The following is a 14,115-nucleotide window of genomic DNA, read 5'->3' on the forward strand; positions in this document are numbered from 1 at the left end:
CCTAAATATTGGATTAAATTGAAAAATACCAACAACAAATCCATAGGTGAAGGAATATGTATGAAGTTGCAATAAATAGGGAATTATGATGACCCAGGGGGAAAAAAGTAATGAAGTGTCCCAAGGTAAGTGAAATAAAATGTATGTGCGGAAAAGGAATGCCATTGAATAAGGACAAACGTTGATGGGTGACTGGTCCTAGAATCACAAGAATCTGTGTCAATAGAAGTGCTGTCTAATGTTTGTGCACTACTGGCGGTGGCGATAGACGGACCAAACACCAAATAAAAATGTGTGTACCAAAAGGCAAGTTTGATATGCTTGCAGCTATATACCCAGCCAGGGCCTATATCCAGCGGGTTCTATGGCAACACCTTCATATGATCGATATTATTGAAGAGGTATATCCCAGGTAGCTGGTGGCTATTGGTTCAGATGTTGCCTAAAATATGAAAGGGAACTCACCAGGACGACGTCATTTTATGACGAAACGCACGTCTGGAGGGAGTCGACGTGCTGACGTCGTCGCGTGTGAGTGTCTGAGCGTTCGCCGGCCGGCTTATCTTTTTATTGCCTTATGTAGCGGTCAGGGGTTAACGCAGTTTACAATATTCCATTCCACCCAAGACAGCTTATCGATACTCCACAATCCAGAATCGCTCAGCTCTACTTCGTACATATTCCTTCACCTGTGGATTTGTTGGTATTTTTCAATTTGATCCAATTTTTAGGTCACCACATTTTTGGTTGGCGTAGCTACATTGGGGTAGATTCAGGTACATTTGCCCATTTCTTACGGTGGCGCAGCGCACAGTTTTGCCGCTGCGCCTCCGTAAATTTCCTGCGCTACACTTGATTCACGGAGCAGTAGCTCCGTAAATTGCGTGGGCGCTCCTGAAAAATGCCCGGCCCAAGAGCGCGCAATTTAACTGATCCCGTAGGGGGCGTGGATCATTTAAATTAGGCGCGTTTCCGCGCCGAACGTAGTGCGCATGCTCCGTCGGGATGCTTTCCCGACGTGCATTGGGGTAAATGACGTCGCAAGGACGTCATTTGCTTCAAAGTGAACGTGAATGGCGTCCAGTGCCATTCACGATTCACTTACGCAAACGACGTAATTTTTCGAAAACGACGCGGGAACGACGGGTATACGTAGCATTGGCAGCCCCTGCTAATAGCAGGGGCAGCCTTGCGCAAAAACCGCCGTACGCAAACGACGTACGCAGGGCGCGCTTACAGTTGTGAATCGGCGTTAGTATGCAATTTGCATACTCTACGCTGACCACTACGGGAACGCCACCTAGCGGCCTGCGTAAGAATGCAGCCTAAGATATGACGGCATAAGAGCCTTATGCCAGGCATATCTTAGGCTGCAGTCGGCGTATCAAGGTTCCTGAATCGGGAGCATTCGATATGCCGGCGCAAGTAACTATGGTTACGCAGACGCAATTGCTTTTTGAATCTACCCCATTGTTTATATTTTTCTAATTGTGTGTTTAGCTGCTGCTTTTTTTTTTTTTTTTTTTTTTTTTTTTAGCGCGGTATTACCACTTTTCCATGTATTGTCCTTGTTGGTGGTCGAGCCCTGAACCGTCCTGCTGCAAGGCTTTACTTCGCAATCGCACTTTTCTTAATTTTGACTGGATGTTCTCTTCACGTCACGACCCAAACTTAAGCCAACCATTTTCTAACTCATAATTTTGGGCTAATCCCGATGGCGTTGCAGAGACTTCTCTAATTATAGTAAATTGGACAAATGTATGACGGCTCGGCGATGACTCCCTGTGTGCGTAGGTGGTTGTTCGCAGAAAATAGAATTGATTTGGTAAAGGTACATGGAGAACTTGGAGTTTCTGATAATGCTATTAATCTGACTTCGGCTTTGCAGCTGCGAGGATGATTAAGATCTTTATCGGCTGTCACGTATGATGGCTCAACAGGCCGAACGGCTTCTGCTTGTGTGGATTGCTCGCAGATATGATGCGCCATTAAAAGTAAACTGCACAGAAGCTTTAGAGAGGTTGCAGAAAGATGAGGTTTGCAAGAATCAAAGTGCCTATTTACTATGCTTAAAAGTACACGGCCCCCCCTCCCTTCGAATGGTTGACAACTTGTAAATTTAAAGTGGAGTTCCACCCATAAATATAACATTACATCAGTAGTTTTAAAAAAAATTCATTAGTCCTTTTAAGAAAAAAAACATTTTTTTTAGATGCCTTCAAAGTGTTGTTGCTAGGCAGAATAGTTAATCTTCCCACTTCCTGCACCTAGGTGCTTAATGCTTCCTAACCTACACCGCACAGACTCCTGGGAATGTAGTGGGTGTAACTTTCCAGGAGTCTGTGCACTCCCCAGTCTCAAAGAATCATGTGACTTGGGCAGCACAGGTGCTGAAACCTGATCTGACACTGCTTGTGCAGCACTGAGCATGTGCGAGATCTGCAAGGCTGAAATCCAGGAAGTCATACAGTCTGGCTTCATGATGCCCACACTTAAGATGGCCCCAGTCAATTTCTATTTTATAAAGTGTCTAAATGCTGTAACAACCTAACAAAACGGATCTTAGTTTACAGATTAACTTTACTAGAATACATTAAGCTTGTGTATTGCAGGGGTATTTATATTTAAAAAGTGAAATTGTGGCCGGAACTCCGCTTTAAGTGTAAGCCATTGTACCCTTCTGATCTCGGCATAACAGTTTGAAGGCCCTTTTATGTTCTAGGCCCTGACCTCAACCCTACTGAACACCTTTGCAATGAATTGGAACATTGATCATGAGTAGGGATGCACCGATACTGGTATCAACGCCGGTACTAGCTGTTTTCGCGAGTATCTGTAGTTGCGAAAAGGCTCCGATACCGGAAGTGACGTCGCTTGGAAGAGGACCACCTCCTCCCCTCTGGACAGTGCCTTCACCGCCTCCTCCCAGTGGCATCGCAAGGTGCAGACCCGCCCAGCAAGTCCCGTCTCCTCGCTGCACACCTCCATCCACACAGATCACTGGACCTGGGCGCTCCCTGGCTGGATGCAGTCTCTGGCTGTCTCCCCTGTACCGTGCCGGCAGTCTCTGGCTGTCTCCCCTGTACCGTGCCGGCAGTCTCTGGCTGTCTCCCCTGTACCGTGCCGGCAGTCTCTGGCTGTCTCCCCTGTACCGTGCCTGCAGTCTCTGGCTTTCTCTCCTGTACCGTGCCTGCAGTCTCTGGCTTTCTCCCCTGTACCGTGCCTGCAACTCCCGAACAATAACCCCCTGCATTGGTGCATCCCTAATCGTGAGCCAGGTCTCCTCACCCCATATAAGTACCTGACCCCTACTGAACACCTATGAGATAAATTGAAATGACGATTGTGAGCCAGGTCTTCTCGTTTAAAGATTTTATTGGAATTTTAAAATAAGTTGTACAATAAAGCAATAAACATCTATTGATACATCAAGATAAATAACAGAACGAATGAATGAAGTGAATTAAAAATATCCACGGAACAACAAAAGTCAAGAGAATACATATCTCTTTGTTTTTCATAACTGATGATAACAAGTAGAAAATTCTATCAGGAATAGATAATAATTATTTAATAATTTTCCAAATAAGAATCACCAAGCAAAACATAAAAAGGAAAAAAAAATAAAAAAAAAGGGGGGGATAGGGAGTCTCGGTAATTTGTCATATAAAAGGTCAGGGTAGTCTCAGTCAGAAGCAGGGTGATGGGTTAAGTTACGAAACTCTGTAGAGTCAGTAAAGCGTATCCAACATTTCCATTTATCTTGAAATTTAGAGGGAGAGTCCAATGATTGAAGAATCAGATCTTCCATTTCCGCTATTCGTTTAATTCTTTGAAGCCATTCTGAAATGCTAGGAGGAGAGGTGTCCTTCCAATGTGTTGGGATACAGAGCTTTGCTGCATTAATCAAATGTAATACTATGGAATTCTTATAAACGTGGTAGGGTAGTGAGGTATGATGTAACAAGAATTGGGCAGCGGTGAAGTTCGGAGAGTGAGTAGTGATTAGGGGAATAATACGGTAAACCTCTTTCCAAAATGGTTGTATGATTGGGCATTCCCACCAAATATGTATGAGAGTACCCAAAGCAGACTTGCATCGCCAACAGGTAGGCGAAGTGGAAGGGCTAAATTTGTGAATAACATGAGGTGTTCTATACCATTTGGAATATATTTTATAACCGTTTTCTTGAGTGAGAACATTCAGAGAACCCTTATGAATGAATGTGAAAATGTGACGCCATTCATTGGCAGATATGTGTATATCAAGAACCCTTTCCCAATATTGAACTTTTTCATCCATTTCAAGATCAACATCAGAAAATAATAGTGAGTACGTTTTCGATATGAGATGTCTTTGCGGGCTATTACTAACACATAACGTTTCAAAGGGGGTTTTAGGCCTGTTCCAAGTCAAAAGAGAACCAGAGTTTGAAATAGAATTTAGCATAATCTCATAGTCCATTTTAGAAATAGTGAGGTTCGGGAAAGTAAGACAAAAGGCGTCAGTCAAAAATTTACCATCTTTGAAAAAGAGTTACGCTCTTAATGAAGGAAATAAAGTAGGATCTATGGAGATGGGTACAGCGGATTCAGAAAAAAGATTAGGGATTACAGGGAAAGGTGTCATTGGGCCCGGGGAGGACGATATGTCAAATTTAGCACATATTAACCTAAAGACTTGTAACGTGGGACCAGTAAGGGGGTGCGAGCTATTGCCACGGGGTATATTACGGGGGTTCGTCCAAGGAAGGTGATATAAAGGAATTTTAGAAGATAGTCCCTCAAGATCAATCCAATCTTTGGTCTTCTTATGAATGTGCCAATCAATAACACGGGACAAATGGCAAGACCAATAATATTTTTGTATATTTGGTAATCCTACCCCACCTAACAGTTTAGGGTTGAGTAGAGTATCCCACTTAATCCTGGGTTGGTTGGAATCCCAAATAAAATTTGAACACAATTTTTTATATAATTTAAAGAAGGAAGCTGGCAATTTAATCGGGATGGTTTGCAAAAGATAGAGTAATCTGGGGAGGATATTCATCCTGATTATGGCTATTCTTCCAAACCATGAAAAAAGGTTTTTGTCCCATTTTAGGAGGTCATCCTGAATAGATTTAAGCATAGGTAGAAAGTTAGAGGAATATAAGTCCTTTAGTAGAATAGGTATGCGTATGCCTAAATAGGTTAGCGAATGCGTTTCCCATATGAATGGAAATATACGTTTGCACAGGGAAACCACATCATTCTGCAGAGTGATATTTAAAGCTCTGGATTTATTAAAATTGATTTGAAAGTTGGAAATTGAAGAGAAAATTGAAAAGTCCTTTAGTAGATTAGGTATAGTATTAACAGGATCCGTTAAAAAGAGCAGGATGTCATCTGCATAGGCTGCTAATTTGTATAGTTTGTCATTGATATCAACACCTTTAATGCTGGGATTAGATCGAATTCTCCTAAGGATAGGTTCCAGAGTTAAAACAAATATGATTGGAGACAGAGGACATCCCTGGCGGGTCCCGTTCGACACGGAGAAAGCCTCCGACAGGCATCCATTAATTTTTATTCTAGCAGTGGGAGAGGAGTAAAGAGTAAGAATGTAACGTAACATGCGGTCACCAATCCCAAGGGCTTTCAGGCAATCAGCCATATAGTCCCAAGCAACCCTGTCGAATGCTTTCTCCGCGTCGAGGGAGAGAAAGAATCCAGGTGTAGAGTGTCTCGTCAGCCAATGATGGATATTGATGGCCTTTTGGGTATTGTCTCTAGATTCACGTCCAGGGACAAAACCAACCTGGTCCAAAGAAACTAAATTAGGGATTAATGGCAATAATCTATTTGATAAAATTTTAGCATAAAGTTTCAAATCAACATTAAGGAGGGAAATGGGCCTATAGTTAGAGACTAAAAGTGTGTCTTTACCAGGTTTAGGAATCATCGTGATGTGTGCCTCAAGAAGATCCCTGTTGTTGTTGAGAGGTTGATCTGGGATTGAGTTGAAAGTTTTCAAAAAATAAGGGAGTACAATATCTGTGAAGGTGTTATAGTAGCCTACACTCAAACCATCCGGACCAGGACATTTGCCAGTTTTCAGCTGTTTAAGGGCAAATTTAGATTCATCCCATTCCAGTGGGCGGTCCAAATATTCGGCCTCCTCTTTAGTGATGGGATTAGGGCTGTGAGTTACTAAAAATTCTGTGATCAATTGTTTTCTACGTGTGGAATGGTCGAAACTCTGGTCAGCAGAAATATTATAAAGGTTTGAGTAAAAAGTCTTAAATTGTGCAGCAATATCAGTGGGTCTTCTCATCCGTCTTCAGTACCTAGCCTTGCAAATGGGCACAAATTGCCACAAACACTCCAAAATTTTGAGGACTTGAGCTGTTATGGCCGCCAGAGGGGGTCAACTCCATATTTATGGTCATGGCTATGGATTTGGAATGAAGTCCAACAATCTTTTATATAGGTGTGATTGTCGGATGTCTACAAGCTTTTGCCTGTATAGTAGAGGTCGACCGATATATCGGCCGGCTGATATTTGGCCATTTTCGATCGGCGTTGGCCGATTTTATTCAAACTGGGTTGATGGGTTTTAACACTGACTGCACCCACAAGTGTTCCTCCTCCCTTCTCCAAACTCAGGAGAGAGGAGCTGTCAAAATTGAACATTGATGGTGGGTGTGGGCGTGACCAAGCAGCTATCAAAAACCAGCCAGTGGGATGGGATCTGGGCGGGCTGCTACATGTATGTGGGCCCCCTTAAACAGCCCAATTGGGCCCCCTTAACCAGCCCAATTATTGACTGATGTTTAATAGCTGTTGGGTCCCGCCCCTGACATCAATGCAAAATTTTGACAGCTCCTCTTTGTTGCATGTCAGTTTCACACAGTTACACCATCGGCTCAGTGTGAAATGTGCCAATTGGTGCCACCTGCCAAGCACTGCTGTCTGTATGAGGACATCAAGTGTGTGGTAGAGTGACAGGAGCAAGCAGAGAGTAGTGTGTGTTTTTTTTTTTCCCCGCAAAAATCGGCATTGTGGTATGACGAAAGCACTCAAGCGGAGTGTAGGACGTTTCGTTAAACTTCCACTTCAAGGTAACCCAGCACTAACACTCGTGTAACCCACCCTCCAGAAACTTTCCAAGTCCATTTAAGCACAGTCAGAATAAGGGTGTGTTTGGTTGGCCGAAACGCGTTGGCACTATTATGCTTTGGGTTAATTTTATCATTGAGTTACCTTACTCTTGGACGTTTGGTGCTTCCATTGGAGTGTGCAGATCTTCACACTGACAGCTGGTATTGAGAGCCAGCTTTTGCGTAAAGTAATATCTGCTCATTTTCGGTAACGTATCCTCCAGCACAATGTCCTACGTCGGGGATAACAAAAAGATTGGAGGTGGAAAGAAATAGATGGTTGCTCCGGGATTTACTTTTTTCACAGAGAAGCTGGTCACACATTTTCCATATTTCACCAGGGGCGCGGCGAGGCTCCAATCGTGGTAGTTGAGTAGCAAGAGTAATTTGATCGCCTAAAGAGAGCGTGGCAACGGTTGCAGAGAATTCCCAACATGCTCTTGGTTTAGTCAGACCCTGGGTAACCAAATCTGCTCTCTGCACTTAATTTTACTTTTTTTTTTTTTTTTTAGGTTGCTTGGGGTTGCTCCATGTGTAGTGCTTGCAGCGCAGTGCCCGATAAAATCTCAGCAGTGTTCTGCTTACTAGGCCGCTGGGGGGGTTCCCTACGGTTATCTCTGCTCCCCTCCCTTTCGCCAGCAGTGGAAACTTGATGCGTTGCAGAGCTCCTCTCATACGCATTCTGGCAGGCTCGTGTCCCAGCAGAAGCCAGGAATGCATTGGCTGCTGTCCCGAGACAAGGGTTCTGATGTGTCCCATGCACCTGGCCGGGCGAGCTGTAAGGTGTAGGACCGGGAAATGGCGCATGACGGCAGTTCTGGAGGTTTGGGTCAGAACTTGATTACAGCCAGATGTACGTCACCATCGTCTGTGAGGTCTGTACTTTAACCCAACTAAGCTCTATTTCCATCTGAACACCCGCGGACATATTGTCATTTCAGGAAGCCATTTCTTTGTATGTGGGGAAAAAAGTTAGGCACATGTGGAAGAATTTTTGGTGAATTTGGCCATAAAAAAAAAAGAGCAGATACCCTTGCTGAACCTCATTGGGGAGAATGGCACTGATGCAGTAGCCCTTCGTGGAGAGGGCCACTGGCGAGGTAGACTTCCTGGGGAGTGAACTTATAAGGTTGCCTTCCCTGGGGGGCACAGGTGAGGTAGCCTTTCTGTGAGGGGGGGGGGGTTTGGCGCCAGCAGGGTAGCCCTCCCCAGGTCGGGGGTGTGGTTAACAGTACCAGCGAGGTAGCCTCCCTTGAAGAGTGGAGGGCGGGGTGGGAAAGGTAGCCCTCCCCAGGGAGGGGGGGGGTGGTGTGTGGTTGGCAGCACCAGCGAGGTAGCCTCCCTTGAAGAGAGAAGAGTATGGTGTGAAGGATGTCGCTGGCAAAGTAGCCCTCCCATGTGGGGTGTTTGGCAGCAACAGAGAGGTAGCCTCCTTTTTAAAGAGGGGTGTGAAGGGTGTCATCGGAAAGGTAGCCCTAGCAGCACCAGTGAGGTAGCCTTCCTTGAAAAAGAGGGGGGCAGCAGATTGTGAATAGGCAAGGTAGCCATCCCCATGGGGGAGGGGGGTGGTTGGCCTCACCATTTAGGTAGCCTTCCTTTTCTTTGAAGGAGGAGGGTGAAGGTTGTCACTGGTGAGGTAGCCTTCCTGCTAATGATGAGCTTGTGAGGTGGCCTTTCCTGGCATGGCACCAGTGAGGTGGCCTTTCCTGGGGAGACCAGAGATGAGGTTGAATTCCTTGGGGTTAGAAGGGTGTCCTTCCTGGAGAAGGCCACCGGTGAGGTAGCTTTCCTGTAGAGGGTGAACTTGTGAGGTAGCCTTCCTGGGGAGATCAGAGGTGAGGTAGCATTCCTTGGAGGGGGGGAGGTTGAAAGGGTATCAATGGTGGGTTAAACCTTCCTGGAGAAGGCCACCAGTGGGGTTGTCTTCCTGGGAGGGTGAACTTGTGAGGTAGCCTTCCTGGGACGAGCAGAGGTCAGGTAGCATTACTTGGAGGGGGGGTTGAAAGGGTATCAACGGTGGGGTAGACCTTCCTGGAGAAGGCAACCAGTGAGGTAGCTTTCCTGTGGAGGGTGAGGTAGCATTCCTTGGAGGGGGGGTTGAAAGGATATCATTGGTGGGGTAGACCTTCCTGGAGAAGGCCACCAGTGAGGTAGCTTTCCTGTGGACGGTGATGTAGCATTCCTTGGAGGGGGGGTTGGGGGGGTTGAAAGGGTATCAATGGTGGTGTAGACCTTCCTGGAGAAGGCAACCAGTGAGGTAGACCTTCCTGGGAGGGTGAAGTTGGGAGGAAGCCTTTCTGGGGAGAGCAGAGGTGAAGTAGCATTCCTTGGAGAGGGGGGTAAAGAGTGTCACTGGTGTGAGAGCCCTTCCTGGAGAAGGCCACCAGTGTGGTAGGCCTAATGAGGTAGCCTCCCCTGGGGGCACCTATGAGGACCCGGCTACATCACCAGCACCTGGAACAGCAATTTTACAAATTTTTCAGTGTAGAAATCTCGCTGATGAGGCTGTAGATGCCGGGTTGCACAGGGTTTTGTGTTGGAGGTGGCTGAGGCCTGCAATAAATCTCTACTCGGGTCATGGACTCGGTAGACCCGTGTGTACCCCTCCTTGTGACAGGGATGGGAAGGACTCGGGTGTCATGTGCTGGAAGAATACGGAGTATGGAGATGCGGCGTACACTTCTTGGAAGTCCGTGGCCTGGGAACAGTGTGTGTCTGGTTATAAATACCGCTGCCCCGCAGCCTGATGGCAGATAAGACGCTTTATTATTCTGGCTTCTTTTCTATTCAGTTCATGGCGGTAAATCTGTCATTTAATATTCTGCTGAAAACTTCCCACCACGGAGGATCACCCGACTTCATGTTACATAAGATTGAGGCAGCTCTGTACTTTGATTGCAAGCTCTTAGGAGAAGGAGAGTAGCCCCTTCCTCCAGTTCCAGTAGGTTCTTTGTTGTTCTCTGGTCTGGCTTTTTTTTCAGTGTGGCCCTGGGGCCCCAGCAGTCAGTAGTGTGGACTCTGATATGTAATCTCAATCAGTCTCCTGTAACATGTCCCCAGTCTCTCGAACACTCCTGTAGCAGCCATTTCCTCTAATCGGTATCTGACAGTCCTCTGTAGCATTACATGGTATATGTGGCCCTCTGGTGATACGAGGGGCCACATTTTGAGTCCCCCTATACCTTGTAAGTTGACAGCCACTGCTTTTATGCCCCATCAGTCAGATGCACATTCAGAGCCTGTGGTGAACCTTGGCACCCCTTATGTTTTGGCACTACATTTCCCATGATGCTCAACTACACTGCAGAGTGCCAGAGCATCATGGGAAATGTAGTTCCAAAACCAAGGTTCGCCATGGCTGCTGTAGTGTACAGTGCAGATACAGCCTACAGTCATAGAACCATTTAGTGCACCTGGCTTGTTGGACATCATCGGTGCAGTACATGGAAGCCATGACTTCTCTGGCCGAAGGTTCTCTATAATACTCATAAGATGTAGCCTGTCTCGGGGAGTGGGGGCAGGAATGTAGCCTTTCTTGGGGTGACGGGGGTTGGACACTTGGGACGCAGCTTTCCTTGGGGGAGGGCGGGGGTGTTGCTGTATGCTTATTATGTGACCACAAAAATAAAGCTTTAGACCCTTTTTGAGGAATTCCTGGTGTGTGGATGACATTTCTTCATTTTGATCATCCATGGTTTCTGGCCTGTGGTCATTGAAGCACCCAGCATAGCCGGTTTCTTAAGTGTGTGTGTGTGTGTGTGTGTGTGTGTGTGTGTGTGTGTGTGTGTGTGTGTCTGTTCCTGGGGTGAACACTGGGGACATAGCCTTTCTGTGGGGTGGACACTGGGGACGTAGCCTTGCTTGGAGGGGGACGATGACATTGGGGAAGTAGCCTTCTTGTGGAGTGGAGAGGGGTGGCCACTGGGGATGTAGCCTTTCTGTGGGGGGGAAGAGGGTGGACACTGGGCATGTAGACTTGCTTGGAGGGGGGGGCGATGACCCTGGGCACATAGCCTTGCTTGGAGGGGGGGGCGATGACCCTGGGCACGTAGCCTTGCTTGGAGGGGGGGCGATGACCCTGGGCACGTAGCCTTGCTTGGAGGGGGAGGCGATGACCCTGGGCACATAGCCTTGCTTGGAGGGGGGGCGATGACCCTGGGCACGTAGCCTTGCTTGGAGGGGGGGGCGATGACCCTGGGCACGTAGCCTTGCTTGGAGGGGGAGGCGACGACCCTGGGCACGTAGCCTTGCTTGGAGGGGGGGGGCGACGACCCGTGGGATGTAGCCTTGCTTTGAGGGGGGCGACGACCTGTGGGACGTAGCCTTGCTTTAAAGGGGGGGGGCGACGACCCGTGGGACGTAGCCTTGCTTTGAGGGGGGCGACGACCCGTGGGACGTAGCCTTGCTTTGAGGGGGGCGTGACGACCCTGGGGACGTAGCCTTGCTTGGAGGGGGGGGGCTCAGACCCTGGGGGCGTAGCCTTGCTTGGAGGGGGGGGGGCTCAGACCCTGGGGGCGTAGCCTTGCTTGGAGGGGGGGGGCTCAGACCCTGGGGACGTAGCCTTGCTTGGAGGGGGGGGGCGATGACCCTGGGGACGTAGCCTTGCTTGGAGGGTGGGCGACACACACTGGTGGACGTAGCCTTGCTTGGAGGGGTGGGGAGCGACGACCCTGGGGATGTAGCCTTCCCTTGGACACTGAGGACGTAGCCTTCCCAGAGGTTCCTGGTTACATTGCCAGTACTTGATAACAATGTTACAAAAGCTCTTTTTGTATAAATGACTTTTCTGACGTTTTGACTTTATGCCCCATCAGTGCTTGTTGGCCATCATCCATCAGTGCAGTACATGGAAGCCGTGACTTCTCTGGCGAAAGGCTCTAATGCTTGTAGGAAGCTGCAGTGATATTGCCGAATCCCTGGGAGGTGATTGGTCACTGTGCTCCTCCAATAACTGACACAGCTGACGTAGCATAGCTCAGGTGTTAGACAGGTCCTCTTTACCACCTTGTGTATAAATTGTACTGTATAGAAGATCCTTTGTAGATTGTGGTGGGTGGTGCCTGGGCACATGGTGGGCGGTGCCTGGGTTTTCGGAGGTTGAGATGGTAAAATTGTACCGCCAGTTCCTTTCTGACGCTAACCATACTTTCTCTTCTGTTCCAGGTAGACTCGGGGTCGGCAGACGCAGTGTGGCGGTTTGGAGGTGAGTTGCGTTCCTTCTATCTCCTCTCTCTGATCCCACCATACTCCTTATTGCATCACTTCTGCTGGATGCTGATTGGTTTCCTCCCCTCCATCGAGGGACACGACTGGGGTCCTCCATCAGTCAGTACCAGCGGGTTATATCGCCTGTCGGTAGTGATTGATCTTCACTCCAAGTTGTGTCCCTCAATGAACTCTGAGGATTTTTTTTGTATTACCATAAAATTCTGGATTTTGTGTATTTATAAGGAATTTTGTTTCTTTGATTTTTATATGTGAATGTGCAACAGGGGAATCTGATGGGGATTCTGTTTGTGAAGGAGGCTCTGATGGGGATTCTGTTGAAGCGGAGTTTCGGCCACAATTTCACTTTTTAAATATAAATACCCCTGTAATACACAAGCTTAATGTATTCTAGTAAAGTTAGTCTGTAAACTAAGGTCCGTTTTGTTAGGTTGTTGCAGCATTTAGACACTTTATAAAATAGAAATTGACTGGGGCCATCTTAAGTGTGGGCATCATGAAGCCAGACTGTATGACTTCCTGGATTTCAGCCTTGCAAATCTCGCACATGCTCAGTGCTGCACAAGCAGTGTAATAGGTTTCAGATCAGGTTTCAGCACCTGTACTGTCCAAGTCACATGATTCTTCGAGACTGGGGAGTGCACAGACTCCTGGAAAGTTACACCCACTACATTCCCAGGAGTCTGTGCGGTGTAGGTTAGGAAGCATTAAGCACCTAGGTGCAGGAAGAGGGAAGATTAACTATTCTGCCTAGCAACAACACTTTTAAGAAAAAAACATTTTTTTTAGATGCCTTCAAAGGACTAATGAATTTTTTTTAAAACTACTGATGTAATGTTATATTTATGGGTGGAACTCCACTTTAAAAGGAGGCCCCTCTCTGGTGTAAAGGAGGCCCCTCTCTGGTGTAAAGGAGGCCCCTCTCTGGTGTAAAGGAGGCCCCTCTCTGGTGTAAAGGAGGCCCCTCTCTGGTGTAAAGGAGGCCCCTCTCTGGTGTAAAGGAGGCCCCTCTCTGGTGTAAAGGAGGCCCCTCTCTGGTGTAAAGGAGGCCCCTCTCTGGTGTAAAGGAGGCCCCTCTCTGGTGTAAAGGAGGCCCCTCTCTGGTGTAAAGGAGGCCCCTCTCTGGTGTAAAGGAGGCCCCTCTCTGGTGTAAAGGAGGCCCCTCTCTGGTGTAAAGGGGGCCCTCTCTGGTGTAAAGGAGGCCCCCGATGGGGGGGGGGGCCTCTCTGGTGTAAAGGAGGCCCCCGATGGGGGGGGGGCCCTCTCTGGTGTAAAGGAGGCCCCCGATGGGGGGGGGGGGCCCTCTCTGGTGTAAAGGAGGCCCCCGATGGGGGGGGGGGCCCTCTCTGGTGTAAAGGAGGCCCCCGATGGGGGGGGGGGGCCCTCTCTGGTGTAAAGGAGGCCCCCGATGGGGGGGGGGGGCGCGTGCTCTGTTGTGAAAAAAAATACACGCTGGCATTAGATAAATTGTGTATTAAACTCAGGAGGTCAGACCTGATCAATAGACTACTGATCTCCTCCTGCGGCCTTTTTGCTGCCACTTCCTGTGTACGTGGTCTCTGGTGGTGGGTGAGGGGATTTCCTGACGGTGGTGCCCGTGTCTGTAAGTGGCGTCATTTGTAGTTCCCCATGAGAAGGAAGGGAATTGGATGAAATGTAAATCTTGCCCCCGGGATTGATGGATAATGGAGTAGGATTTATATATAGAGTAGTTGGGTAGAGTCCCCCTTTTTAGATGCTGATTTCT

The 14,115-nt window shown here is 47.9% G+C and overlaps 1 protein-coding gene across 1 annotated transcript in view; it reads left to right on the forward strand.

The window, feature by feature from the left end:
- Window positions 1-14,115, forward strand: part of PTP4A3 (protein tyrosine phosphatase 4A3) — a 146,163-nt gene that overhangs the window by 60,183 nt on the left and 71,865 nt on the right. Inside the window, exon 3 of the mRNA XM_040355190.1 lies at window positions 12,306-12,345. The gene's annotated coding sequence lies outside the window, so the exon portion shown is untranslated. The remainder of the gene's footprint in view (window positions 1-12,305; window positions 12,346-14,115) is intronic.

Source organism: Rana temporaria, chromosome 5, assembly GCF_905171775.1.
Source record: "Rana temporaria chromosome 5, aRanTem1.1, whole genome shotgun sequence".
NCBI classification, from domain to species: domain Eukaryota; kingdom Metazoa; phylum Chordata; class Amphibia; order Anura; family Ranidae; genus Rana; species Rana temporaria.